The 26,858-nt window shown below is 39.8% G+C and overlaps 1 long non-coding RNA gene across 2 annotated transcripts in view; it reads right to left on the bottom strand.

Annotated features, from left to right (window-relative positions):
- Window positions 1–26,858, bottom strand: part of LOC112673007 (uncharacterized) — a 342,731-nt gene that overhangs the window by 223,014 nt on the left and 92,859 nt on the right. For both annotated transcript variants that reach the window (XR_007412832.1, XR_007412833.1), the window contains exon 2: window positions 2,305–2,363. This is a non-coding gene — a long non-coding RNA (uncharacterized LOC112673007). The remainder of the gene's footprint in view (window positions 1–2,304; window positions 2,364–26,858) is intronic.

Raw genomic sequence — 26,858 nt, 5'->3', positions numbered from 1 at the left:
GATTCAACCTAGGGAAAAAAGGGGATAAAAAAGGAGAGGAAAGGAAGGATGAAATTGAAGCAGCCTCTGAAGAATAAGTAGGCATTTTCCAAATAGATGAGATAGGGAGTGGAATTCTAGGCAGGAGACACCAATGTCAGCTCATCTAACATCATGGAAATGATGGATCTGTACAAAAAAAGCTTCAAGAATAGAACCAATGCTGACCTCAGCAGAGGGCAATAGTACTGCATAAATGGAGAGAAATAAATAGTTTTTTCTCCAGTCACTCCCAAGTGGGAAACCAACATGCCAGGAGCTATGAAGAGCCTCAGGAGAATACGAACTAGGAAGAGCCCTCTGTTTGAAGGAGATGCACCTCCTTGTACCTAATGCATTGCGGGCCAACACACCTTGGTGAGAAATACCCTGACCTAAGCGGCTATCAGGAGATAGTAATGCACTATATGCTTTAGGTCAACACAATATTATTGTTTACTTACTAATCCACTTGTTTTATTTACTGTGCCTGGTTCATTTTTGCATAGATTTTCTTTCTAATTTTCTAAATATTAATATTTCAATTCACAGGAAGCATTCTTTATTCCAAAGAATAAAAAAGGTATGATTTTAATGATTCGGTACAGCGTTAGATGGAGAAACATCACACCCGTGGGTTGCTCTATAGTCTTGATTACATCCAATATTAGAAGTTTAAAAATCCTGAGGTGAGAAAGGCAACAAAAAATGAATATTGTAGATTGGTGATAGGTAAGTAAGCTCTTGGAATCCAATCTCAATGACACCCTCATCCTTCACTAAACATGGAGGCCTATAAATTACTGAAATAGGGGTCACATCCCCATTTCATCCCACCCAACTCAGCTCCTTAAGAACCACAGGAAGTATCAAATCACACAGTGTGAACAATAGGAGGGAAAAACAGTAGGTTGGGAAAGATAATTCAAGTGGACATAAGAGAAAGGAAACAGGAGAGAAAATGGCTCAGATTTCTGGAGGAAAGAGTTATTTATTTATTTATTTATTTATTTATTTATTTATTCATGAGAGACACAGAGAGAGAAGCAGAGACACAGGCAGAGGGAGAAGTAGGCTCCCTGTGGGGACCCTGATATGGGACTTGATCCCAGGACCCCAGGATCATGCCCTGAGCTGAAGGCAGACACTCAACCACTGAGATACCTAAGCATCCTGGAAAGAGCTACTTAATAAAACATGTAAAAGATTGACAAGAAGATCCCTCAGGTCTCTTACTCTTGGCCTTTGTCATCTTCATCACAACCTCTACCACCACCACCATCATCAGGTAGTACTGCATAGAGATTCAAGCCTTAGATTAGTTTTCAAAAGCCCCAGTCTACAGACTCACTATTGTTAGCCCATTTTAGGTTTTACCTTCAATTACTGGATTCCATAAGCCTCAATCCCCTCATCTGTAAAATGGGGAAAATAGCAGTACCTAACTGAAGAGATACTTAGGATAATTAAGATCATCACAATAAAGTTTTAGCACACTACCTGGCCACAGGACAGACTCTCAATAAGGTCCACTATTGTCGTTATCATCGTGATCATCATCATCATCTGAAAATTTCCTGATTGCCATTTTTTGTAACGCCAGCCAATTCAAAGAGGGATTCATATATCTTACACCAGAAATCTGGTGATGACCACCAAATATATGCATGGATATGAATTATCAATGGACTACTTTTTCATCATGTGGAAATTGCCTTTAAATAAGCAGGAATGATCATAGTCTCCAAAACATTTCTTAAATCTTCTATAAATGAAAGGCATGTTTTTTCTTGGTAAACATTATAATCCTGGCCACTTTGAGAAATTAAGGAAGTTGCTTTTGTTTTGTTCACTCTGCCTTGATTTTTTTTTTAATGCCAATACACACCCTTCTTGAACAAACCCCAGCCAGACAGATATTTGCCATTTCATTATTGTTTTAAAGTGTTAGCCCCAGACACATAAGCATTGTTGGAATGCAATGGAAAAAAAATGTTTTAAATCTCAAATGGGGTAATAAACTGTAGCCAGAAGCTAATTGTCCTGAAACCCGAGCTTTTATAACATGTTACTACTGTAGTGGGACCACTCAGCACTCCTTCGGTGGGGTTGTTGTGTAATTGGTAGTAGATTACGTTGCAGACATATAAAAAAAAAAAAAGATGTCAAATCAGACATTTCTGCTTATTACTGTAGACCTCAGCATAATTCTCAAAGCAATCAATGCATTTCATCCATTAAACTATTGATGGGGGTTATTAATTCATATAACGTTTAACTACTCACTATGGACTTTCTCTCTGCCAACTTTCTTCCACCCAAGAAGTCCTGAAATGTTGCCGCTCCTGTCAAAAGAAATGAATCATTAATAAGAACCAGCAAGGCCAGAGGCGAGCTAGAAGCTGGGCCATGATATATATAGGCTTCACATTCTTTTAATTCGGTGCTGAACTGCATGTGTAAAAGGAGCAAATAGCCCAGTAGGGTTTTACCAAGAGGCTGAAAGAAACACAAAAAGGATATATCCGTCAAAACTATTTATTGAGGATTTAGGGATCTGAGAATACTTTTTATGTTTAGATAATACATTAGGTAGACACATTAAGAGTCAATAGTAACAAGAATTCAGAAGCAATACTCCAACTAAACTCTAACCCCAGGAGGCTAGGGCAATGATCATACTTATCTGCCAAAGCCTTAACAAAATTAGGCAAGACCAGGCAAGAGTATGCCAATGTCCAAAGAAAATTTTGTGATAAGAATGTAAGAAATACCTCTTCTTCCAAGTCTTAATCTTCATATTAAGATTTGTTAGTTTCTATCTTTTTTTTCCTTTGCTCTCATCCCCCATCTTTTTTTTATAATTACTTTTTTTTTTAAGATTTTACCTATTTATTCATGAGAGATAGAGAGAGAGAGAGAGGCAGAGACACAGGCAGAGGGAGAAGCAGGCTCCATGCAGAGCCTGATGTGGGACGTGGGACTCGATCCCGGGTCCCCAGGATCATGGCCTGGGCTGAAGGCAGCGCTAAACCACTGAGCCACCCACGGATCCACCCCCCAAATCCCTTTGTTGAGACGCTCTGCCCTCAGGAGAATTCTAGTATCAATGTGAGCTTACAAAATGGAGAAGGAGTTTGGTTATTAGAAGAGACTTGTGAAAAATAAATATATAAAAATAAGAGACTTGTGTGATAACAAAAGCCATGAGCTTTGAAGTCAGATTTGAATCTATCATCTGATTCTGTTAACTCCTTATTGAAAAATAATGTTACCCTCCTAAGTTCCAATCTCTTCCTGTATAAAATGAGGGTAATAATGCTAACCTTACAGAGCTTTGACACAGTATAAAAGCAATAGGGTGCATTGACTACTGACTCAAATTCTTGGCACTAAGATGATAACCAGTGATGGATAGGGGATGGTGACAATGATGACAGCGAAGCACCCGGTCAGTGTGGATATTCACACTAATGTCCCAAAGCAGATCTGAGGCCTAGATCAATACCAGTATCCTGGAAACTTCATTCCACCATATATGTGTTTTGCTTTAGCCACCTGTTGGGCATTTGCCAGATTAATTTTTAAAAACAGTGGAAGAATAAGCCTGGCCCGAAGAAGAGGAGAACAGCCTTCATATGACTCATAGCTGAAAAGCCAAGCCCATTTAGAGAATTGGAATAAAGCTTGGGATCTGAATGTCCTCACATTATTTTCAGGCTGCCAAGGATTCCCTCAAACAGGCAAGAACAATTCCTTCAATCAAGTTTTGAATAAATCTGACAGTAAGGAAAAATTCTGTGGTAAGAGAATTATGGAATTGAACTTAATAATTTTGTTTTTTCTTACCCTGAGAACAGAGTCCTCCTCCTTATAGCTGTAACATTTTTCCAAGTTTCTTATACTCGTAACATGATTAAGATTTTACAAAATATACCTGAAATCTCAGCTGATACTCACGGATATCACTTGAGCTCCTTATTATTACTACCATCACCAATTTACAGCTTAAGCTCAAAGTGGACCAAGCAACTTGCCCAATTGTCACACCACTGGTGTGTCACAAAGACACAATGATATTCCCAGACTACAGATACCGAGTCCAGGGATATTTCACTAGAGGTTTACAAGTGTGTTTAAATTGTACTGCTGAGGGCCACAGATCAACTTGAATAGGCACCCTTTAATTAAGCCTCTTCAGGAGGTATCTGTTGGCCCTGAAAATTTTCATATACAAGGATTTCCTGTTTTTTGAGGATCTTCTGACTCTAAAATATTTTTAAATACATGAAACATGACTGATTACTTAACTATATCAATTTAATTTCAGATGAATATTATTTTTCACAAAGAAGAGTTTGCAAGTATCCTAGACATTTTCATTCATTTATATCTCTAAAAATACTTTAAATAATCCTTTATAATGTATTGGGCAATAATCTCAGCTCTAGATAGAAAGGGAGACAGAACATGAAAGACTTCTAACTCTGGGAAATGAACTAGGGGTGATGGAAGGGGAGGTGGGCAGGGGGTGGGGTGACTGGGTGATGGGCACTGAGGTGGGCACTTGATGGGATGAACACTGGGTGTTATTCTGTATGTTGGCAAATTGAACACCAATAAAAAATAAATTTATAAAAAAAAGAAAAGTAAAAAAAAAGAAGAAGAAAGAATGAATGAACAAACAGACAAAAATCTCTGCTTTTTTGAAGCTCACACTCTAAGTAGGGAGAGCTGAGATATCCAAAGAAGTATGCTGCTATGTTTGTCTAAATGTGTAAAGTTTATAGAACAGGGAATGGGATTAGGGAATGCTGGGATGCTATTTTAAATAGACTTGTTTGGGAAGACTTCATTGATAAGATTTTTTTTTAAGATTTATTTATTCATTGGAGACACACAGAGAGAGAGAAAGAAAGAGAGAGAGAGAAAGAGAGAGGCAGAAACACAGGCAGAGGGAGAAGCAGGCTCCATGCAGGGAGCCCAACGTGGGACTCGATCCTGGGTCTCCAGGATCACACCCTGGGCTGAAGGTAGCACTAAACTGCTGAGCCACCCGGGCTGCCCAATTGATAAAATTATAGGTGATCAGAAACATGAAAACATAACCAAGCAGGGTGACCTGCTAGAGGGGTATTGAGCTAATCTGGGTGAGAAATGACGGTGACTTGAACAAAGATAGCGAGAAGTGTTGGAATCTGAATACATTTGGAAGATAAAGCCAAAAGGATTTGCAAGCAGATTAAATGTGGGGAGTAAGAAGACATAATACTTGGCTTAGACTCTAACGGGTGAGTGTCCACCAACAGGGAAGACAGAGGCAGAAGCAGGTCTGGGAAAGCATTAGATACATTAAGTTTTAAGTGTCAGTTGGACATCCAAGTAGAAGAGTCTCCTGTGCAGGTGGATAACTCTGGGATTTAGAGGGGGCAGTCCTAGCTTGAGACAAAAACTTGGGAGTTGTCTGAGTGTGGAATGCATTTTAAGTTGAAACTTGGGGACTTCTAGGTAGTGTGAGTACACAGAGACAAGGCTCAGGGATGAATTCTACGACTGGAAGAAGAAGTCTGAGAGATCAGTGCAACCAGCAAGAGACTAAAATGAAGATTAAGAAGACTGTTGCTCAAACATGTAGGACATGCTTTTGTATCTCCTTAGGGAGAAAATATTTATTTTGTGTTTTATTAGAGGTCAGGAGAAGGTGTGATGGATTGGGGGGGCAACTTTGAAAGAGGAGCCAAATATCACTTGGGGCCACTCTAAAAGCAACAGAAAATAGACCAAACTGAGAAATATGTGAAGTGTGATTAAGATGTATGTTTTGAGGGACCTCTGTACTGTTTTCCATAGTGGCTGCACCAATTTGCATTCCCACTAATGGAGCACGAGGGTTCCTATTTCTCCACATCCTCACCAACACTTGTTACTTCTTGTTTTTTTTTTTTTTATTCTAACCATTCTTACAGGTTTGAAGTGATATCTCATCGTGCTTTTGATTTGCATTTCCCTGATGATGAGTGATGTTAAACATCTTTTCACATGTCTGTTGGCCATTTGTGTGCCACCTTTGGGGAAAAAATAATAATAAAAATAGAATTACCATATGATCCAGTAGTTCTACTACTGAGTACTTATCCAAAGAAAACAAAAACACTAATTTGAAAAGTTATATGTACCTGTATGGGTTTTACAGCAGCATTATTTACAATAGACAAGATAAGGGAGCAATCCAAGTGTCTGTCAATAAATGAGTGAATAAAGAAAATGTGGTGTATATATACACAGTAGAATTGTACTCAGCCATAAAAAGAATGAGATCATGCCATTTGCAAAAATAAGAAGGAACCTAAAGGGTAAAATGTTAAATGAGATAAATCAGACAAAGAAAGATAAGTACCATGTGATTGCACTCATATGTGGAACTTAAAAACAGAACAAAGAGACAAACAAAAAGACTTAAATACAGAGGGCAGCCCAGGTGGCTCAGTGGTTTGGCGCCTGCCTTCGGCCCAGGGCGTGATCCTGGAGACCCTGGATCGAGTTCCACGTCGGGCTCCCTGCATGGACCCTGCTTCTCCCTCTGCCTGTGTCTCTGCCTCTCTCTCTGTCTCTCATGAATAAATAAATAAAATCTTTAAAAAAAAAAAAAAGACTTAAATACAGAGAACAAACCAGTGGTTGCCAGAAGGGAGGTAGGTGACTGGATGGGTGAAATAGGCAAAGGGAGTTAAGAGTACACTTACCATGATGAACACTGAGTAATATACAGAATTTGTGACTCATTACATTATATATCTAAAATTAATATAACACTGTATGTTAATTATATTTCTATAAAAAGTATAATTAAATCTTTTTTATAAGATGCTTCTATTGATTCCCTGTGCAGCTCTTAAAATGAGTCAGAAGGCAAACAGGTTTGCAAATTTGGAAAACACCGTAGATCACGTATAGAACCCTCATACTCTACTCCGGATTGATCACTCATTTTCTTTGTTCTTCTTTACTGTGTCCTTTCAAAACAGCGATTCGATTCCATGTTCCCTTATCTCTACCTCTCTTTAGAAATTTCTCGTTTTGCCCTAAATTTCCTGATACCAAAATAAGAATTCTTTGAGGGCTTAGTACAGGTTAAAGTGAAATGTCCAGGTCCTGCTCATGGTGTTTGTATGAGACATGCCCTTACACAACTATTGGATGTACAAACACTTGCTTAAATTCAGAGATTATCTGCATCATGAGTTCATGTGTCTTCCCTTAACATCAAATATTAGTGGGAAAATCATCTGACAGTTCCTCAAAAAGTTACACAAAGAATTTCCATATGACCCAGCAACTTCATTCCTAGGTATATACACCAAAGAGGCGAAAATTTGCTCTCAAACACATACTTGTACACGAATGTTCATAACAGCACAATTCACAATAACCAAAGGTATAAACAATCCAGACACCCCCTCAATGGATAAGTGAATAAACCAAATGTGGTATTAATAGAATATTACCCAGTCGTAGAAAGGAACAGAGTACTGATACATGTTATAACATGGATGAACTTCAAACACATTATACTAAGTGTAAGAAGCCAGATGAAAAGGCCACAAAGTGTTTGAGACCATTTATGCGAAATATCCAGAACGGATGAATGCATAGAAACAGAAAGCAGATTGGTGATAGCCAGGGACTGAGAAGTTACTGTTTAACAGGGAATGGGTTTGTTTGGTTTCTTTGTGATTGTTTTGTTTGCTTGTTTGTTTGGTGGGGGTGTTGGGAGGTGATAAAAATATTTTCTAACTTGATATGTGCAGTGGTCATGCAACATTGCAAATGTACACCATTTCAATCACCATTGCATTATACACTTTAAAATGGTTATGTGAATTTTATCTCAACTAGAAAATATGAGTGGACCCATTCTAGATCAGAATTATGTGTATATAATATATGCATATTTTTTCCTACTTTGGGTTGCATAAGCTTCTTTCACTCTTCTTCCTTACACGCCTTTCGTAGAATTTCTGACTGGAACTAGAAATGCAACTGGAGTCTCAAAAACACAATTTTCCTTCGCACAAAGCTAAATCTCATATGTGGATTCGATCTTCCATCTGATTCTAGAACACTTGGTAGAATGAAGCACTTTCAGCATGCTTTAAAATACCCTGATTTTTTTTTTTATTTTGAAGTGATTTCAGACATATCAAAAGGTTTCAAAACAGTGCAAAGGATTCTTGTACATTACTCACTTAGATTTCCTATATGTAAACATTCTTACGTAAAACAAAAAATGTAAAACATGTTTTACTGATAAAACAAATGGGTAAAATATGCATATGTATATACATTCATATACTGTCTATATATGCATAAAAATATTTTTCATGTATCTATATTCAATATATATGGGTTTCATCTGCCCATATACGTATGCATGCATAAACATGTGCACTTATCTATTCACATATATGTGTGTGGATATATGTATAAACATGGGCATGTATATATGTGTATATGGATGTACACATGTCATATGTACATGCACATACACAAATATTTTTTTGAAAAAGATATGTTGCCTGTTGACTCATATACACTTTTATTTCCTAAAACCAAGGACGCTCTATTATATTGCTACAGTACAATTATTAAAATCAGGATATTAATATTAACTGTCCTAAATACGGTCTATGGCTCTTTTCAAATTCCACTACTTGTACTAATAACATATTTTTAAGCAAAAGAAAAAACACAGAGCTGAAATATATGGAATAGATTGGAATGAAATGGGTAACTAGAAGTTTTTGAAGACCTTCCCTTATATCGAGCTCATTGTATTTTTAATCACCAATAAAATATATTATGCAGCATGCCAGGGGTGCATGAAGATTAAATTCGGGAATCAATTTCATTCAATTACCTAATCTCAAATATGGGTGCTTTTACACTGTGAAACTATTAATCACTCTTTTAAGAATAGAGGGAGGGCCAACCAAAAAAATCATAAGGGCCTGAATATCTTTCAGCCTAAAAGTGTTCTCTGTTTACTTTGTCTTTGATCATGAAAATCCACAGGCAGCCATAAAAATTTTACTGGAGCTATAATTATTTGAAACTTTAAGGGTGTCTCTAAAGTACTTTATAACAACCTCAAGTATCATAACTTGATATTATTTCTACTTTTCTACTTATAATGAAAACAAGAGTTGTGAGTCCTATTCATCATTTCCACATGAAAAAACAGTAGAAAAAATGGTGTGTTTATTCACCTAGAAAATGCCCAGCTGGGGTTTATTAACCACATTTTAGTTACTCATCTTTATGGCTCTCAAATAGAGATAAGATAAAATCACAAAGACCTCCAAGATGACAGGTTCAGCAAGGCCAGTGGATTTGAGGGAAGCTGGAGTATTCTGTGATTGCTTCATGGGCAACAACAAATTATCTATGTTCAAGGTATCTGTTTTCTGTAATTTTTAGTAAATTGAAACTAGAACCAATTTCATAGCATGATCCACGATCTAATTGGCATATCCTCTTAATAGTGAACTGTTGAGGATACCAGTCCTGCCAACTCAAGTTTAACATAAGCCCTATGTATTTAACATATAGATATTTATATAGATAGATAATGTATGTAATGTATATATGTTATATAGATATATAATGTATATACGTTGTATATATATTTCTTAAATAAGGCTTGCTCATTTTATCTATCTTCTACCTATCTATCTATCTATCTATCTATCTATCTATCTATCTATCTATCATCTGTCTTTAAAAACAGTCTGCTCTAAGCAACTTTAATGTATCATACCCCTGTCGAGACAGGAACACAAAAGGGTATAAGGCATCTTTGGCCATAAGAAGCTCACAATCTAGTTGAGATCACTGACTTGTAAATCAGCATCAACAGTTCTCTAACATGTGTCTGAACTGAGTGCCATGAGATCATGAAGAATCTGGCCAAGATTCCTGGATTTATATGGGAAAGTTTCACAGAGGAAGTGACACCTGAGCTGTGAAATCTTGATGGCCAAACAGAAATTTGTCAGGAAAAAAAAGGTTGGGAAGGACATTTATATAGCTAAAGCTTAAGACATCTCTATATGTAATCGATATCTACTACATACAGATATACACATGTATACAGGTGTACACATATATAGACATATACAGATACAGATATACACATATATACATACAAACATGTATATATGTACACATATGCATATAGAGCACATACACATATATCTAAGTGAGAGGTGATGGGGGCTAGTCATGAGGAGCTCATACATACATTTAGTATATTTATAATGTGCCATTAAATTTTATTTTAGAGGGTAGAGAAGACCTAAAAGGCTCAGGGTACAGGATAAGCGAAGTCAAGTCCAATTTCATGGCTTCTCCTGGAAAAACTTAAATAATGCCACATTCCCTTCTAAAGTGCACCTCCTGCATTGGTCGCTATGGTCTATCATGTCCTAACATCCTGGCCAAAGTTAATTATGACAGGAATATGCATCATACTCAACAAAAACCAATATATAAACAGAGGGTGTGCTATTAATTGGCCTAGCACAAGAGAACTGGCCTGTACCAGATGGGTTTGGATGAATCACCTTGCATCTCTCGGCTTCTTTTTCTCTGCTATCAGCATTTTACCTCCTCCTCTGTATAGCGTCTGGTCCTAGACGAAACACGACTGTGAAGCCAGTAGATGCAGAGTGAAGCCATGAGTCAAGGAGACCTTCTGAGTCAAGCTCTGACTTCATCTCGCATGCCTCTTTCCTCACTCAGTTGTCTGCAGCTGCATGGTACCAGGCCAGGCTCCTGCCTTCCCCAGGGACTCTGCACTTGCTCTTCCCACTGCCTGTGATGCTCCTTTCCCTGCACCGATCATGCCATCATTCTTTGTATTAGGTCTCTATGATAATGTCATCTTTTCGGGGTGAAAAGGGGGAAATTCTGGCCACCCATATCTAAAACCCTACCCTCCACACATTTCAAGCCCCCTTTGCTGGCTTCCTTATTTTCTCTTTGGTGCTTATCACTAGGGGACATACTAAGGCTCTCCCCTGCATCCGTCTTTTTTTTTTTTTCCTATTTTGTCTCCATCCTGCATTAGAGCACAGCCGCATGAGTGCAGAACCTTCTCTGATGTGCTCACTGCTCCATCCCTAGTGGTTAAGTCAGAGCCAGACACCCAAGGGCACTTGGACAAGTGATTCTTCATCCCCAACTCACCCTAGATCCATTTTCAGCCCTTTGTACTGTGATAAAGTCCTGGGTGCTTCCGCCAATGAGAGGCACTGTGATGATGGTGGAGTAAGGGAGGAGACAGGGGCTGTGGTATTCCTTCCTGCCCCATCACTGCCTCAGTCCTTCATCTCCAGCAGGAGCTGCGTCTCTCTACAACTAGAGAGCACCTGCCAGTACTCTGTTCCTCAGGTAAAAGCCATCTTTCCTACTTTCTTCCACTGTGGGGCTGTAATGACCACCTGCTGCTCCTAATCTCTGGGTTCTGCATCCTCTCTAGATTTCTACTTGTAACCCTGCCCACATACCATTAAGTTGACCCTTCATTAAAACCTCTTCATTTGTACCATCTGCAATGATCTCTTTTGCACCAGGACTCTGCTTGATAAAGAACTCAATAAAAACTTGTTGAAAGACTGTTGAATGAATGAGAAGCCTTGGCAACCCTTGAAAACTTGATGGATTGGCTTTGGCAGTAGAACTGCCATTGGGGAGATGTTATAGGAAAGAAGGTTACCAGTCAGCAGTGGGGAGATAACCCTGGAATGTCCAGCCAAGCCCTGAATGTGCATATGTAAAAGAGCTGAGTGTAAAAAAGACCTCCTCTGGTGGAGGAGTAAAGGATTCAAACCACAAGCTACTTTTCTTCATTATGCTAATCATTGTGTCTAGTTATTTTGTATGTCAGCTGGATATTTTTGTGCTGATAAAATCTGGTGTTTGAAACATATCATAAGACTCATACAGTGGGGTGGCAGAGGGTGAGAGGCAATTAAATAATTGTTGGATTCCAATTTGCTGTTTGACCCATTTGCCTAACTTTTCTGAGTTTGGCTTGCTCATCTACAACATTAACAGAAACTTCATGGAGCATTTGTAAGTATAAAGATATGACATATAAAGTGCTTGTCACAGTGTGTGACATAGTAGCTGCTCAACAAATGTTAGTTTCTCCTCCTTTTCTTCCTGGTTTCATTTCTTCTCTCTGTTGCCCTTCTCCTTATGGAACTACCTCAAACAAAATGGGATCAGAGAGATTTTATTCTGCTAAAACCTTTAAATTCCCTTGTTTGGGGGAAAAAAAAAGATCTGTGTAGTCATGTTTCCAATCAGGAAAAAGAAGAAATGTATTAGCTGGTGGACATTCAGACATCCAGGTGCAAGAGGTTACAAGAGAAAGACAAGTCCATGAAAAGATTGAATAGTCACCCTCCTGACATAAGGCCTCCAGAAAGGTCTGCCCCATGCTCTACAAGCAACTCACTATGCTTGATCGCTTGGCAAGTTAAGCAATATTCCACAAGCATTAGAGTTACATACCATTGGATCAAAACTGAGCCCATTTCAAGATACTGAACATGAGAAACTTGGCTGCTTTTCTTTGCCATAGGGGAAAACAGAGGGGCCTTCTTGGGAGATTACTGGTGTGAAATTCTTAGTTATAGCTTTAAAATTTACTACTTTACGCGCGTGTTAGAACAGATAGACATAGTTCCACTCCAACATATACCTTCCCCCTTGTCTTTTTTGTTTATAAAGGAAAGAGCATGTTAAGAAGGTAGGAGAGCATTAGGGGTTTTGCTTCCAAAAAATTTGACACACTATAGGATGGAATAACAGAACTGAATACGCTTTCAAACAAAATGCTGTGTTTAAGTACGTACACGTCCTGCAAGCCCGCTCCTGGACGACAGCAAACCCAAAATCCATGGACTTGTGTGTGCTGTGTTGATTTTCTTGTGCTCCTATATTCCTTTTGTGCCAAAGCAATGTGGACTCCTCCAACAAATTATAAAACTGCAGTGAATGCCCTTTCTGCCTCCGATGGCATCCATGAGGGAAAGGGGAAGCAAAAAAAAAAAAAAGGAATGTTCTGAAGTTTACCCTTGACAGCACCCACTCTGTAGAAGATGGTATCATGGATGCTGCCAATTTAGCGCAGTTTCTTCAAGAGAGAATCCAAGTGAAAGGCAAAGCTGGACATCTCGGTGGAAGGGTTGAAACCAGTGAAAGGAGCCAAAGTAAGATTACTGTAACTTCTGAGTTGATCTTTTTCCCCCAGAAGGTCTTTGAAATTCCTCACCAAAAAATATCTGAAGAATAATCTACACGATCGGTTATGCACAGTTGCTAACAGCAAAGAGAGTCACGAGCTGTGTTACCTCCAGATTAACCAGGACGAGGAAGAGGAGGAAGATGAGAATTAAAACTCATTTTCAGGAATATTTTGTATGAGTTCTTGAATAAAACTCGGGACTGCTTTATCTATGTAGCAGCTGAATGAAGCTGAGATGACTATAGAGATAAAACCAGTTCTGAACTTGAAGGCCACGAGGACAGCAATGAAATATTTCAATCCCTTTCAAAACAACACGACAAGAAATACAACTAGAACATTCAAACATCCCAGATCACAACCTTCCCTTGGGTTCTGCAGAAATGTTCACCCTGCTAACTCTGTGTTGGTTCTGTCTTTAATCATGGGCTATCGTTGTCAAGCATTCACACTGCAAGAGGTAGCGGAATATTCCTGAAATGCACACATGCATCACATTCCAGAACGAAAAATAGTACCATGAGAAACAAGAATAGAAAATTAAAATGCGCCTTTTAAAAAATTCTGATAGGTATAAAAAGCAGATATATCGGTTCAGAGGACAAGTCATATGGATTAACACATGCTCTGACACATAGCATTGCTGGCAAATGAGGTAGCAGAGACGGAAATATTCCCTTATGTTGATAGATAGGTGCCAACTCTACTCTGAATAAGTGCCAGTGCCTTCTACGCACACATATCCACACAGGTGTTCCTTATGCCTTACCACTACGTTTAGTGTAAGATTTATATAGCTTATTGCAGAATAAAATTTACCTACTCAAGACAGTAAAAGTAAGGATTCTTTTTTTTTATTTATTTTTATTTTTTTTAATTTTTATTTATTTATGATAGTCTCACAGAGAGAGAGAGAGGCAGAGACACAGGCAGAGGGAGAAGCAGGCTCCATGCAATGGGAGCCTGATGTGGGATTCGATCCCAGGTCTCCAGGATCACACCCTGGGCCAAAGGCAGGCGCCAAACCGCTGCGCCACCCAGGGATCCCAAGGATTCTTTTTTTTAATTAATAAATTTATTTTGTATTGGTATTCAATTTGCCAACATATAGAATAACACCCAGTGCTCATCCCATCAAGTGCCCCCCTCAGTGCCCGTCACCCAGTCACCCCCACCCCCGGCCCTTCTCCCCTTCCACCACCCCTAGTTTGTTTCCCAGAGTTAGGAGTCTCTCATGTTCTGTCTCCCTTTCTGATATTTCCCACTCGTTTTCTCTCCTTTCCCCTTTATTCCCCTTCACTATTTTTTAATATTCCCCAAATGAATGAGACCATATAATGTTTGTCCTTCTCCGATTGACTTACTTCACTCAGCATAATACCCTCCAGTTCCATCCACGTCGAAGCAAATGGTGGGTATTTGTCGTTTCTAATGGCTGAGGAATATTCCATTGTATACATAGACCACAGCTTCTTTATCCATTCATCTTTCGATGGACAGAAAGTAAGGAGTCTTTAAGCAAAAGTTATGTACACTTGCCATTAAAACTGTACTCATTATATGACAAATGCTTGGTATCTCTTATGTGTTTTTTCTCTGACTGATAAAATGATGTCTAAGCTACATCCCTACCCTTACACAGAGGGAGTGGAGGAAAAATCCATTATCAAAGAACTTAATAGGTATTACATACAAAATAAAATTCACGGAGTCAAGAGACAAGAGGGATTGCTTCTTGTAATGGAGTGGGGGAGAGCGGAATGTTCCACGGAAGAATAAAATTTCATTAGAAATTTGGATGTTAAGTAGAATTTTGATGGGTGGAAATGAAAGTAAGGTGAAGGTAAGGGAGAGCTGCTCTAATAATAATAATAATAATAATAATAATAATAATATCATAATTAAAGCTCTAACGACCTGCATGGATTGTGACATATTGAGAAATATATTGCTTCAGAGGCTGGAATTGTGGGGTTCATACCTGCAGCATGGCCTAGCTTGTCCTGACTTGCACAAGAATAGGACTTGGGCATGAAAAGCCTTGTGCCTGAGCCAGTGCTCTTAATTCTGATACTTTCTGGCCTCCCTCAGTGGTGCAAGGACTCGGCCCAGACTTCCAAGTGCCATCTACATTTGTCCCAGACATTCTCCCTTGACAGCCAGCCAATCACTTCAGCTAACAATGTTGCCCCTTCCTGAGCTCTTTTTCCATAGAAGCATGAGTCAAGCACTGTGTTTAAATAAGAGTCCCTTTACTGAGATCTTCTGGTGAGTATCCATATTCAGTTTAACTGTAAGCCCACCTACAGACACTTTTCCCAAAACTCCCTGTCATGAATCATCTCTAAAGTCCACAGATTTGTCCATTTAGCAAAATATCACAGTGTTCCTCTATGCCTGTGTAGCAGATCCGTCCACGTTCTGCTCACATCCCAAGGTCCTTATTATTTCAATGCACACTATCAGCTTCCAACAACCAAATCCTGCTTTCATTCTTTTCTTTCTTTCTTTTTTTTTTTTCATTCTGCCTATGGGCCTTTCTCTTGCAGCTGGAGTATGTTTTGCTGCCCAACTGGTAGGAGTAATTGACTCTAATTATCACAAAGAACTAATGTCATAGGACGGAATCAAGAATAACGTGTGGAATTACCCCAGGGAACTGAATGCTTCCTTGTGCTTCTATACCTAGGGATGAGACTAAGTGTGTGACAATGGCAGCCTGGTAGGATCCTGGTAACCCAGGGTTCTGCTATTTAGGGAAGAAGTTCTGAGGTTCTACTGAGTCTCAGTACATTTCCAGTGGAAATGTAGGGCCACAATGAGGAATATATGAAATGTGTGGGAGAGAAGGAAGAAAATGAATGTCAAGTGCAGCCTTGAGACCAACCGGAGCTGACTGTGGCTTATCCTGCCACCCCTCCTGCTTGAAGTAATGTATTTAATTATTTAATAAATCGCACCTGGCCACCACCTTGAAGCATTGACACAAGACAGGATGAAGCTGATGTGGCACACCAGTGACAAGACTGGTGCAAGGGTCAGCCTGTGGTAGACTGTCCCGGTGCCCACCAACATCTCACACTTTCCACTTCCGTGCACCTGCCAGCACCTGCGCTTCTCTGTCCAAAGGCTCTCTGTCACTTCTGGAGGGTGCCTCACTGCCAGCAGGGCAAACTGGAGTTGTCAGAGTGTTTAAAAACAAAATTGAGTGGAGTATGACCTCACTCTTATAGGATGACTCTAAGTCATCTGCTCTCCACTGATCCCTAATTCCTCTCTGTGAGTTAATCTCCATTTATCCACAGTTGTAACTGGCTTGGTAACACACTCTTTCTTGGCTGGCGTTCCCTTCTTTGTCTATCTTCTTCAATCTCCTATGGGTATTTTCTGTTGTCCCTCAAATAAAATACTTTCACTCAAATCCTTGACTTAAGTTCTGCTTCTGGGGATTCCCAACTAAGGCAGTCTGGTACTTGTCATTTAGTCATACTGTTGGCTGTTCCCCAGGAAATGGAGGAGATTTTGAGTTCAGATCAACAAGCCTCCCAGACACTGTGGACAGGAAGATAGAAGGCTCATAATTTCACTGGCAGGAATTCCCTCCTCTACTCCATTTCAAGGCCACCTGTAAAGTGGGCTGCAATGCTATGGCAGGTGATTTCTGGCTACTCCTGGCATAACCTAGATCCTTCTGAAAAATAATAGACTATGAAAAATAGTCATGCTACTCTCAAGAGATAGCATCACAGTTCATGGGACAGTGAGACAGAGACCATAATTATTTTTCCTTTCTTAGACTTGTTTTTCAGACATTGACTAGGTCACTGACTGTCTTCCTTAAAAGCTCTCAGAACAGGGCACCTGGGTGGATCAGTGGTTGAGCATCTGCCTTTGGCTCAGATCATGATCCCAGGGTCCCGGGATCGAGTCCCACATCAGGCTCCCTGTAGGGAGCCTGCTTCTCCCTCTGCCTATGTCTCTGTCTCTTTCTCTCTCTCTCTCTCTCTGTCTCTCATGAATAAATAAATAAATAATATATTTTTTTAAATCTCACAAAACAGTTCTATGACATCCCTTATGTGTAACCTCTTTCTTTTTTTTTTTTTTAAACATTTTTATTTATTTATGACAGTCACAGAGAGAGAGAGAAGCAGGGACATAGGCAGAGGGAGAAACAGGCTCCATGCACCGAGAGCCCGACGTGGGATTCGATCCCGGGTCTCCAGGACCGCGCCCTGGGCCAAAGGCAGGCGCCAAACCACTGCGCCACCCAGGGATCCCTGTGTAACCTCTTTCTTAAGGCACTTTGAATGTATCAATATAGAAATCAGATCAACCAACTCTATCAGTAGATTCAGCTTACCTCATATGCCTAAAATTTAAGCCACCTATTTTAGACCTTGAATCTTAGGCTTGAGATTAACTGCCAAGTGTAGATACCTGACCCAAATAGGACAAATCTAATTCTCTCTTCCATAAATTCTGAGTTGGGATTGACAAAAACTAGTTAACTGAAATGGGAAGCTTGCATGAAAAGCCCTTATTTAATTATATCCAGAGTTTAAAAAAGAAAGATGAATACTAGGAAACTGAGAAGGAGAAGAATAAAGCCCACCTACAAGAGAAAGTAGAGATGGCGCAACTAGATATTTGGAGAAAGTCATCTTATTTCTAACAGCTCCTTAGTGCAGGCTTCCAAGCTTTTATGTGGTCCTGATATATTTCTTCTCTGGGATCTCTAGATCCCACTGTACCTTAGAACAATTTTCTCCCTTTAGCCTTAAGTTAACTTGAGGGATTTTCAGTTATTCAAAACCAAAAGAATCTTGGTTAAAATAAGCACACTTGACTCTGAGTTCAGGGAGAAGAGGGACCATCACTTTCTTGGTTTTCAGTGTCTCTAACTCAGTACTTGGCACATAGTAGACCTTCACTGAGTGCTGGTCAGAAGAAAAATGAATAAAAAATATTAGTAAACTTCTACAGAAATATCAAGAAGCATGGATATGTTTCACAATGAGAAAAGCCTTTCCACCAATGGGAAGCCACTGACCAGTGTTCGTCCATGTACAGGGCTGGAATGCTCATGCCTTGCATTTATTTTAATCAGTAATTGCCCACTCATTTAATCCATCTGAAAAACAGTCTTAACCACCACTCAAATTATTGATGTGTGTTTCTTCAGGATATGTAGTAAGGTATTAATTCACCTTGAAACATTTAGGCGTCTTTATCACTCTCAGATGTCCAAAGTGTCAGAGCAGAGGAGAGGTATGAAGGGGAGTTTAGATTGGTTAAACCAGTGAAATGAGGTCTCAATCTTTGGCAAATCCAACACTTCATCAAACCCAATAGGAAGAGTGAAGTGTTACGCGCTGTTGTTTCTTGAGATGTGCATTAAGGAAAGACTAAATTTAGCAAATGCTAAAGTCCCTCTTGTAATGTTTTATGATTGTTATAGTATTTGGTAACTTCTGTTCCCCTCTGGCTGTGATGTGAGAGGCTCCCCTCCACCACGTCACCCCCATGACAGCAATCTCTAGTTGTAAAATGGTAAGACCGTCAGCCAGCAATAATTTGCAATCTAAACAGACTTGACGCTCCCTGACATTTATTGAAACCTCAGACCCCGTGCACTGGTTTCAGTTTTCCTCCCTTTGCTCTGTTTTTACAGACAGACAAGTGCTTAGATTTAGCTTTAATAATGAGGAGAAATTTCTTCTTGGCCTACTCTTGCTTGTGTTGGCTGCACTGGGGCTTGCAACAGACGGGTGGTTGGAGTTAATTACACTAAATGGTGAGAACATTATTTGACCCCACTGGTTCAGCCCCAGAGGCTGTGTGCCTCCTCACAGACATAGGCAGATGGAATGCTTCACAGGCTGGGCAGAGGGCAGGAGCCACGTAGAGAGAGCTCTCTGCTTAAGACCAGACATGGGGTTTCATTTCTTAACATAGCTCGGAACTCCAGGCTCTTTTGTAAGTATAAGCCGGTGATGCTCAAAGGAATGCAGGGTGACATCAGGGAAACATGATGTCACATACTCTAGCCAGTGGAGTCGCTCTCAAGGAGAGCAGCCATCTTCATGATGGTACACCTCATTCTTTTTCACAAAAGACGATGGAGGACTTCAGCACAAACTTGACTCCACCAAGCCAAAAGGAAAGCTGCTGTCACATATGTCATTGTAGGAGATCTGGTGACATATTTCAATTATATTCGAGAGCCCGCGATAGCTGCATATTCAGCTCAGTGCATAACACTTAGTCCTTGTGACTGTTCTTGTCATTGTTATTTCTAATCGTGATGATGACAATGATAACAGTATACTCAAGTTCTTGTCCTAAGGCTAATTTGTCATTTGTGACTCTCAAGAAGAAAAATGAACCAATACATCCAGGTGTAGTGAAGGCTCCTTCATAGTTTGTTGAGCCTCCGTGACGCAGCTTCAGGTGTATGAAAAGTGTAACGACGCCAGAGAGACAATATTACATTGTTGACCTAATAGTGACGAGAAGATTTTTTGTTCCAGATTCGTGCTTTCCTCTTGCATGTGAATTCTATGTAAATCATTCAAAAGCTCTTGGAAGTCTGTAAGCAGTAACAGCTTACCTGATGTGTCTGGAGATATTGATTCCGTAAAACAGCATTGTACAACACCATGCTTTTAAAAGCCTGCCAGGATCGCTGCTTTAAGTTTTACCATCAAATAATCTCTGGTCTATGACACAGTTTATGAAACCCACCAGGAGAACATGTAGGGAAGAGAGGAGTAGTATCTGCAGAGATGTTTCCCACTCATATCCAACAGGAAGTGATCCAAACAACTCTTGATCCTATTCCATACCACCGACAGCCTCCTCTTCTGCACCATGATGGCTACCACCTCTCCCCTTTTTGTCCAAGGTCAAAAATGACTAGTGATAAGAGAATCAATATTATACCCCAGCACACTAAGAGTTTCGTGGTCATGTATCAGTTAGGCTAGGAGTGGGTTTTAATTTTTAGGTAAGAGCCCTCTTTCGGTAACTGTCCCAACTGCATCCCCTTCAAAGCAGCTGGATTCAGGTTCAGGGATCATAGTCCACCACCTTCATCCCACTCAATTAGTGTATACTTGATCATCATTACATTATAAGCAAGTACGCGTAGTTGGTATAACTCATCTCCTCCCAAGTCTAACCTACTCAAAACACAGTGATGTTGTTAGTCAGCAGCATCTTTCTCACAGAGGTGACACATGATCACAAGTGTAATGTCCATGTCTGGAATAAGATAGGATACAGAAATTACCCTGTGGTGCTAGACCTTGTCAAATAATGACCACAATTCATAAAGGAGTTTGTTTTGCAAAATGTTTATACGAGACAAGTGTACAGTGCTTATTTTCCCCAGTAAAAGATAGTTATGAGTGGTGAGGTGTGCTGTTAGAGTACAGAAACTGTAAGGTTCAAGAGTTTAAATGTTGTTATATCACACCCAACTAAATGTAATTAAGGAGTAAATGTGGGCTATAGGCTTAAATAAAAGAGCTGATGTATTTTTTTTTTCCTATGGAGAAAAGGCATTTATTAGGGTGACTGCTTTCAGAGCTAAAACGGTGGTAGCTATATTACAGAGTCCATGAGATAGGATCAAGGCATAAAGGGAAATCCAGGACTGAACAGTATGTAAGAGGCAAGTTTAGGCACCAAAAAGACAAGAGCAAGATAATTAAAAATAAATGTCATTTTAAGCCCAAGAATAAGGATTTCAGGAAAAAGTGGGAGACCACTGCTTTCTACAGTAATTGTTTCTTAACCACACACACACACACACACACACACACACACATTCATATACATATACACACAGTGAAGAGAGCATTAGTGCAGACACGATAAGAAAATCTTACCGAAGACTCCAGAGTAAATCTTAATAGTCAAAATTGTGTTGCTGTTTGCTTCATTTTTGTTTGTGGGCATCTTGTTTCTTTCCAAAGGATTGCAGAGGAGACTCTCAGTAAAGGAGGAAGTGTGACAAAGGTTCAAGCATAAAACATCTCAACCCTTTCAGAAAACACAAGTGGCTGGAACCCACGGTGCAGGGCTGAGGGCAAGCCAGAGCCACATCAGAGAGACATGAGGGCCATTCTGAGAATTTGGCATTGGTCTTATATGCAGCAAGGTGGCATTGAGGGGTTTACTGAGGAGCATAGCATGGTCAGATTGGTATTTAGAGAGGTCACAAGAGCCAGGTTACAAAGGACAGATGAATGGTTAAGCTGGAATCACAGAGACCAGCCAGTGAGAAGGGAGTCTACAGAGCATTGAACGGGGTTGAAACGAAGACATTAGTAGTGGAAAAGCACAGCCACTTGGAAAGTTGATAGGTTACATTTGTGGAAAAATCATGGTAGACTAAGAAACAGAAAGCCTATCATGATTTAGAGGGTTCTGATTTGAGTCAGGAGCTGCTGGAGATAAGAAATAGAAAGGAAGGAATAGATCCTAAGGAAAAACAGATCTCAGTTCAGATTTGAATATCAAAAGTTTGAAATTCTTATGGGCACCTAAGCTCAGGTATCACCTATCTAATAAATATCAAAGCCAGGATTCAACCTCAGTTCTGTTGGGCTCTATGCTCTTCTCATAGACCTCCTATCTCCCTAGAGAGCTAACTAGGAAATGAAATGTAATAAGTTCATTATGAAACAGGGTGTGAGATATGCGCAGAGGCAAGAGTTGATTCAATATATTCATGGAGGCAAGCTATTATCTATCAATTTATCTATCTTTTTTCTTTGAAGAGCCTTTCATATTACAGAAATAACTACTTGTGAGGTCACATCTTCACAAGTGATGTCCAATCAAGGAGGACTAATTTAGACTCTTTGCCATGTGTTGGAATCTTATCTTCTCTTTCTTCACCCAGGACACAGTTGAGTGCAAAAAGCTCTGGACAGAGACTCCTGAGGGTCATACTGATGAGAATGATGTTACTAAAAGTCAATGAAGGGCAACCCTGATGGCTGAGCGGGTTAGCACCACCTGCAGCCCAGGGTGTGATCCTGGGGACCCGGGATCGAGTCCCACATCGGGCTCCCTGCATGGAGCATGCTTCTCCCTCTGCCTGTGTCTCTGCCTCTCTCTCTCTCTCTCTGTATCTCTCATGAGTAAATAAATAAAATCTTAAAAAAAAAAAAAAGTCAATGAAAATGGAAGGATTGACCAGATTCAAGTATTTATCCCTCTGGCAAAACTCTATTCTTAATACTCTCTTATTTTCAAGCAAGTGGATTTTCTCCTTTAAAAAAATGATCTGTCGTAATGCAAAATTTCTTATCTTTTCAAAGATAAGATTTAATGAAGACAAAAGACTGTAACACTGGGGATTTAAATGAGATTTAAAGATTTAATTGAGGATACAGATTTCCATATCAGAGGAGAGATATTAGTTAGAATTTTAAGGAGCAAAATAGGCTGAAAGATTTATGATAGCACTTAGAAACAAAAGCCTGCCGACTGCATGCCCAAGCATGACCAAAGAGCAGGTAATAACAGATCTCATTAGACACTGTTTATTTAATTTAGCATTATCTGTCAGAGATGTTTTACCTGCTGGGTAGAGCTGATTTTTTTTTTTTTTTTAGTTTAAATAATGCCCAAATACACAGGAATATGTTTGTGATAACAGAGGGCTACAAATGCAAATTCAGAAAGTCACCAAATCATCCCAACTCAGTGTAGTGTTCTGGAGCTATAGTTGTAGCAGTTCCCTTCTTCCATAAGAGCTAGGAAACAACTCATACCTACTAGCTCAACTCTTTTCCTACTAGAAAAGAAATCTACCATGAAGACGGTAAGCCTCCCCATTATTTTTGTTTGTATTTGTTTTCTTTTTCCCTTTCTATTGCTACCATGCACACACACACACACACACACACACACACACACTCTGTCTTTCCTCTTCCTCCTCCCTCTTCCTTTTCTTTAATGTGAAGTATCTACAGCTTTTATTTGAAAGAAACATAGTACATTCAAATGTAACTTAAATCAAAAAATATTCACGCAGAAGACCCCAGTTCTCATTTACTTTTCATTCTGTCTTTAAGCTTTGCAGGTACAGATGGTATTTCATTTGAGCTTTGCATCTTCATTAAAAAATTTCTGAGCCCCTCCTATGGGCCACACACTGAGCTCCAAGAATAAAGGTGTCACCTCACTTTGCCTGGTCTCCTGGAGGCATACAGTGGCTCCTGAGGGCAGCTCTGTCCCTTTCCTGGAGTGAGATCAGCCTCAGCTCCCCAGCTCAGACTTGAGCCTGTCTTCCTTCCTCAATAACAACAGTGTCATGAGCCTAGTGGCTCTGTTGGGCCCTGGCAGTGGGCCCCTGTGAGATGCTAGGGCTAGAGAAGGGTGGGTGCCTAGGATGTCTCTGTGCTTGGTGTCTAGCTGGAGGCCACTCCCTCTCCTTCATGACAGGCAAATGTCATTTCCCCAGCTTTATTCCAGGAGGAAGCTCTGAGCTGGGTCTCATTCCTGGCCTCTGACAACTCAGAGCTGTACCAGGTGATCAAGGAGTAAAAGCATGTGATTCTAGAGCTGCCTGAGAACTGAGAAGCAAAAGGTCACAGCCTCTGGCTAAAGCTCCAGGAGCTGAACGTGGGTGTTGGCCTACCCTATAATGGAGGCTGCTAGTGCAGAGCAAGAACATAGAAGTCTGGAGGTGGTGGGGGAGGGGGAGCAGCGCTGACTCTCTCCCCTTCAAGGGGCTGGGAGACTGATGTAGAAAGCTACCCAGAAATGCGGGGACAGAGTTGAGTCCTCACCCTACCTGTGGACTATTTCTCTCTTCTTTCTCCTTCCATCCCCGCCACCACCTCCTTCTTCCTCTTCTTTTATTGTCTAACGTGTTAAAGAACACTATGCATATATTTGGGATTAAAGCAACTTCTGGGTAAAACTGTACAGAACAAGATACACCAATATTAACGATTTCGCATAGAAATAAATATCCTTGAATATTCAGGTGCGAAAAATAAAAGACGTTTGTGGAGAGACTACATCTCACACATGCTCACTTAATTATCTGCTTATGTCACTTCCATCTTCATTCAAAACAGCTTATAAAATATGGTCACATTACTGAGGTTTATATATATTTAAAATACGATTAATAACTCATTATTCAATAGGATAATGAATTTAAGTTTCATGTAGCTATCAGCTTTTATTAAGCATTTTTAAAGCTAAGATTATCAGGGAAATAAATTAAATTTTCCTCTGTGGTTTTGACATTATCTCCAATACAAATATGGAGGTAATATTATTGAGCTGAAAAAGCTATTCTCTGATGAAAACTTCTGAGCACGATGCTAATAGATTGATAGTATTTCTGAAAACCTTTATGAATGAAGAGAATAATCTGCAATAATCCATTCTGACAATACGGTCTAAAATCTTCTTGTTAAAAATTACTTCAAGGGTCAAGTAGCAAATGGAGAACCAAACTTTAGGAGAAAGTTGTCATTGAAGCATGGAAGGTAATCAGGACAGCCTTGGAGATGTTTAGACCACCTAGAAAAGATCCCTAGTTGGACCCTTATTGAACACTAGCACTCTCGTTGATGCTTAAAATATTTGAAACAATCACTTATACTTGGAGATGAGATAGTAAGATTTTTAATTCTCCACTATTTTCTGGGAACTTTTAGCCAAAGATGTATACATCTCCTTTTTCTTCAAAGTCTTTCTCTTCCCAACTTCATGATGTCCTTTGATGCCACCATCCTTCCAGTCATATAGAACTTCATATAGAAATGAAACTTTGGGGATCCCTGGGCGGTGCAGCGGTTTAGCGCCTGCCTTTGGCCCAGGGCACGATCCTGGAGACCCGGGATCGAATCCCACGTCAGGCTCCCGGTGTATGGAGCCTGCTTCTCCCTCTGCCTGTGTCTCTGCCTCTCTCTTTCTCTGTGTGTGACTATCAAGAAAGAAAGAAATGAAACTTCACTCTTGTTTTTGACTCTGCCTCTGTGCCATCCTCTATGTTTTGTCAAACTCTAGGGTGGGTCTTTGCTAGCAGCTCTGAATTAAAAGAAGTGCTGGCAAACATTTTTTGATAAAGTACCAAATAGTACATACTTTGCTCTTTGTGGCCATACAGTCTCTGTCACAACGCTCAACCCTGCGACTATCACACAAAAGTAGCCACAAACAATATATAAATGAATGAATGTGGCTGTGTTCCAATAAAACTTTATTACAAAATCAGGAAACAGGCAGATTTGGTCCAAGGGACCATACTTTGCCAATTACTGAGCTAAAGTGTGTGTTCCATTTTCCACATCTACTGTTATATATTTACCAAACTCTCACTACTTCTCACTTATATCACTCTGCTCTTTTATCCACTTGCATTTCCTGTGTCTCCCCAACCAAAGTTTCCTTGTGTTGTCATAGCAATCTTCTCTAAATATAACTCTCTCATCTTGTTCCCCATAGAGAAAACTCATCTGTGAGCCTCAATTATCTTTAAAACTAAGTTTTATAGTCTTTGCAGAATAAAGTCCCACCTAGTTTCATATTTCACCCTGATACTTAAGGGTGATAACACCTCTCCTTCACATAGCCCTGATCCTTCCCACTATTCTTTTACTTTCTCTTATGCTTAGGATAGTTTTCTTTCTACTTGTCCTTTCTACTTGTTCTACTTGTCTTGTCTACTTTTTACTTGTCCAAATCCTACCTGGATTTGTAATTCAAGGTCTTTACTCCCTTATTAACTATGCCATGACCTACCCCTTTGTATGGTCTACAGGCAAGAGCTAAAATTCTGTGTATATAGAGGACCACCACGAGAAACAAATTGAGATTTAAAAAGAGCCAGAAGCGGGGGCGGGGGGGGGGGGGGGCGGGGGGCAGTCGGAAGCCTGGATGGCTCAGTCTGTTAAACATCTGACTCTCGATTTTGGCTCAGGTCATGATCCCAGGATCATGAGGTCTAGCCCCAGGTCAGGCTCTGTGCTGGATGTAGAGCCTGCATAAGATTCTGTCTCTCCTTCTCCCACTACCTCTGCCCTGTCCCTACCACCTGTTCACACCAGTGGCAGAATTTTAGAAATTAATTATGCTAAGGGGACTGGAGGGGAGGGTAAGAGACAAAGAGCACTAGGAAAGACAGAGGGAGAATCAGGAAACACTGCATGGTAAATTAACATGTAGATGAATCATCATGTTTAACATCCAAGTATCCTTTCATTGAATGCATTGTAACACACTTAATTTAAAATATCCTAATATTAACAATTCAAGTTGTTTTGTATTTTTTTTTACTATTGTAAACAACAATGTGAATAAGAAGTCTATTTATTTGTTTAACAAATATCTGAATAATTGCTTGGTAACTGCCATGTGTCTGAATAATTGCTTGGTAACTGCCATGTGTCTGGTAATGTACAGTCATCTAGGTAAGTGAACAGTTCTTAATAATCTGTTATCCTGGAAATAACCCCTGAAGATGGGCTTTCCCTCTAATACCTGA

The sequence above is a fragment of the Canis lupus genome, chromosome 9 (assembly GCF_003254725.2).
Source record: "Canis lupus dingo isolate Sandy chromosome 9, ASM325472v2, whole genome shotgun sequence".
NCBI lineage: Eukaryota > Metazoa > Chordata > Mammalia > Carnivora > Canidae > Canis > Canis lupus.
The sequence above is the reverse complement of the archived record's forward strand: the minus strand, read 5'-3'. Positions and strand labels throughout refer to the sequence as shown.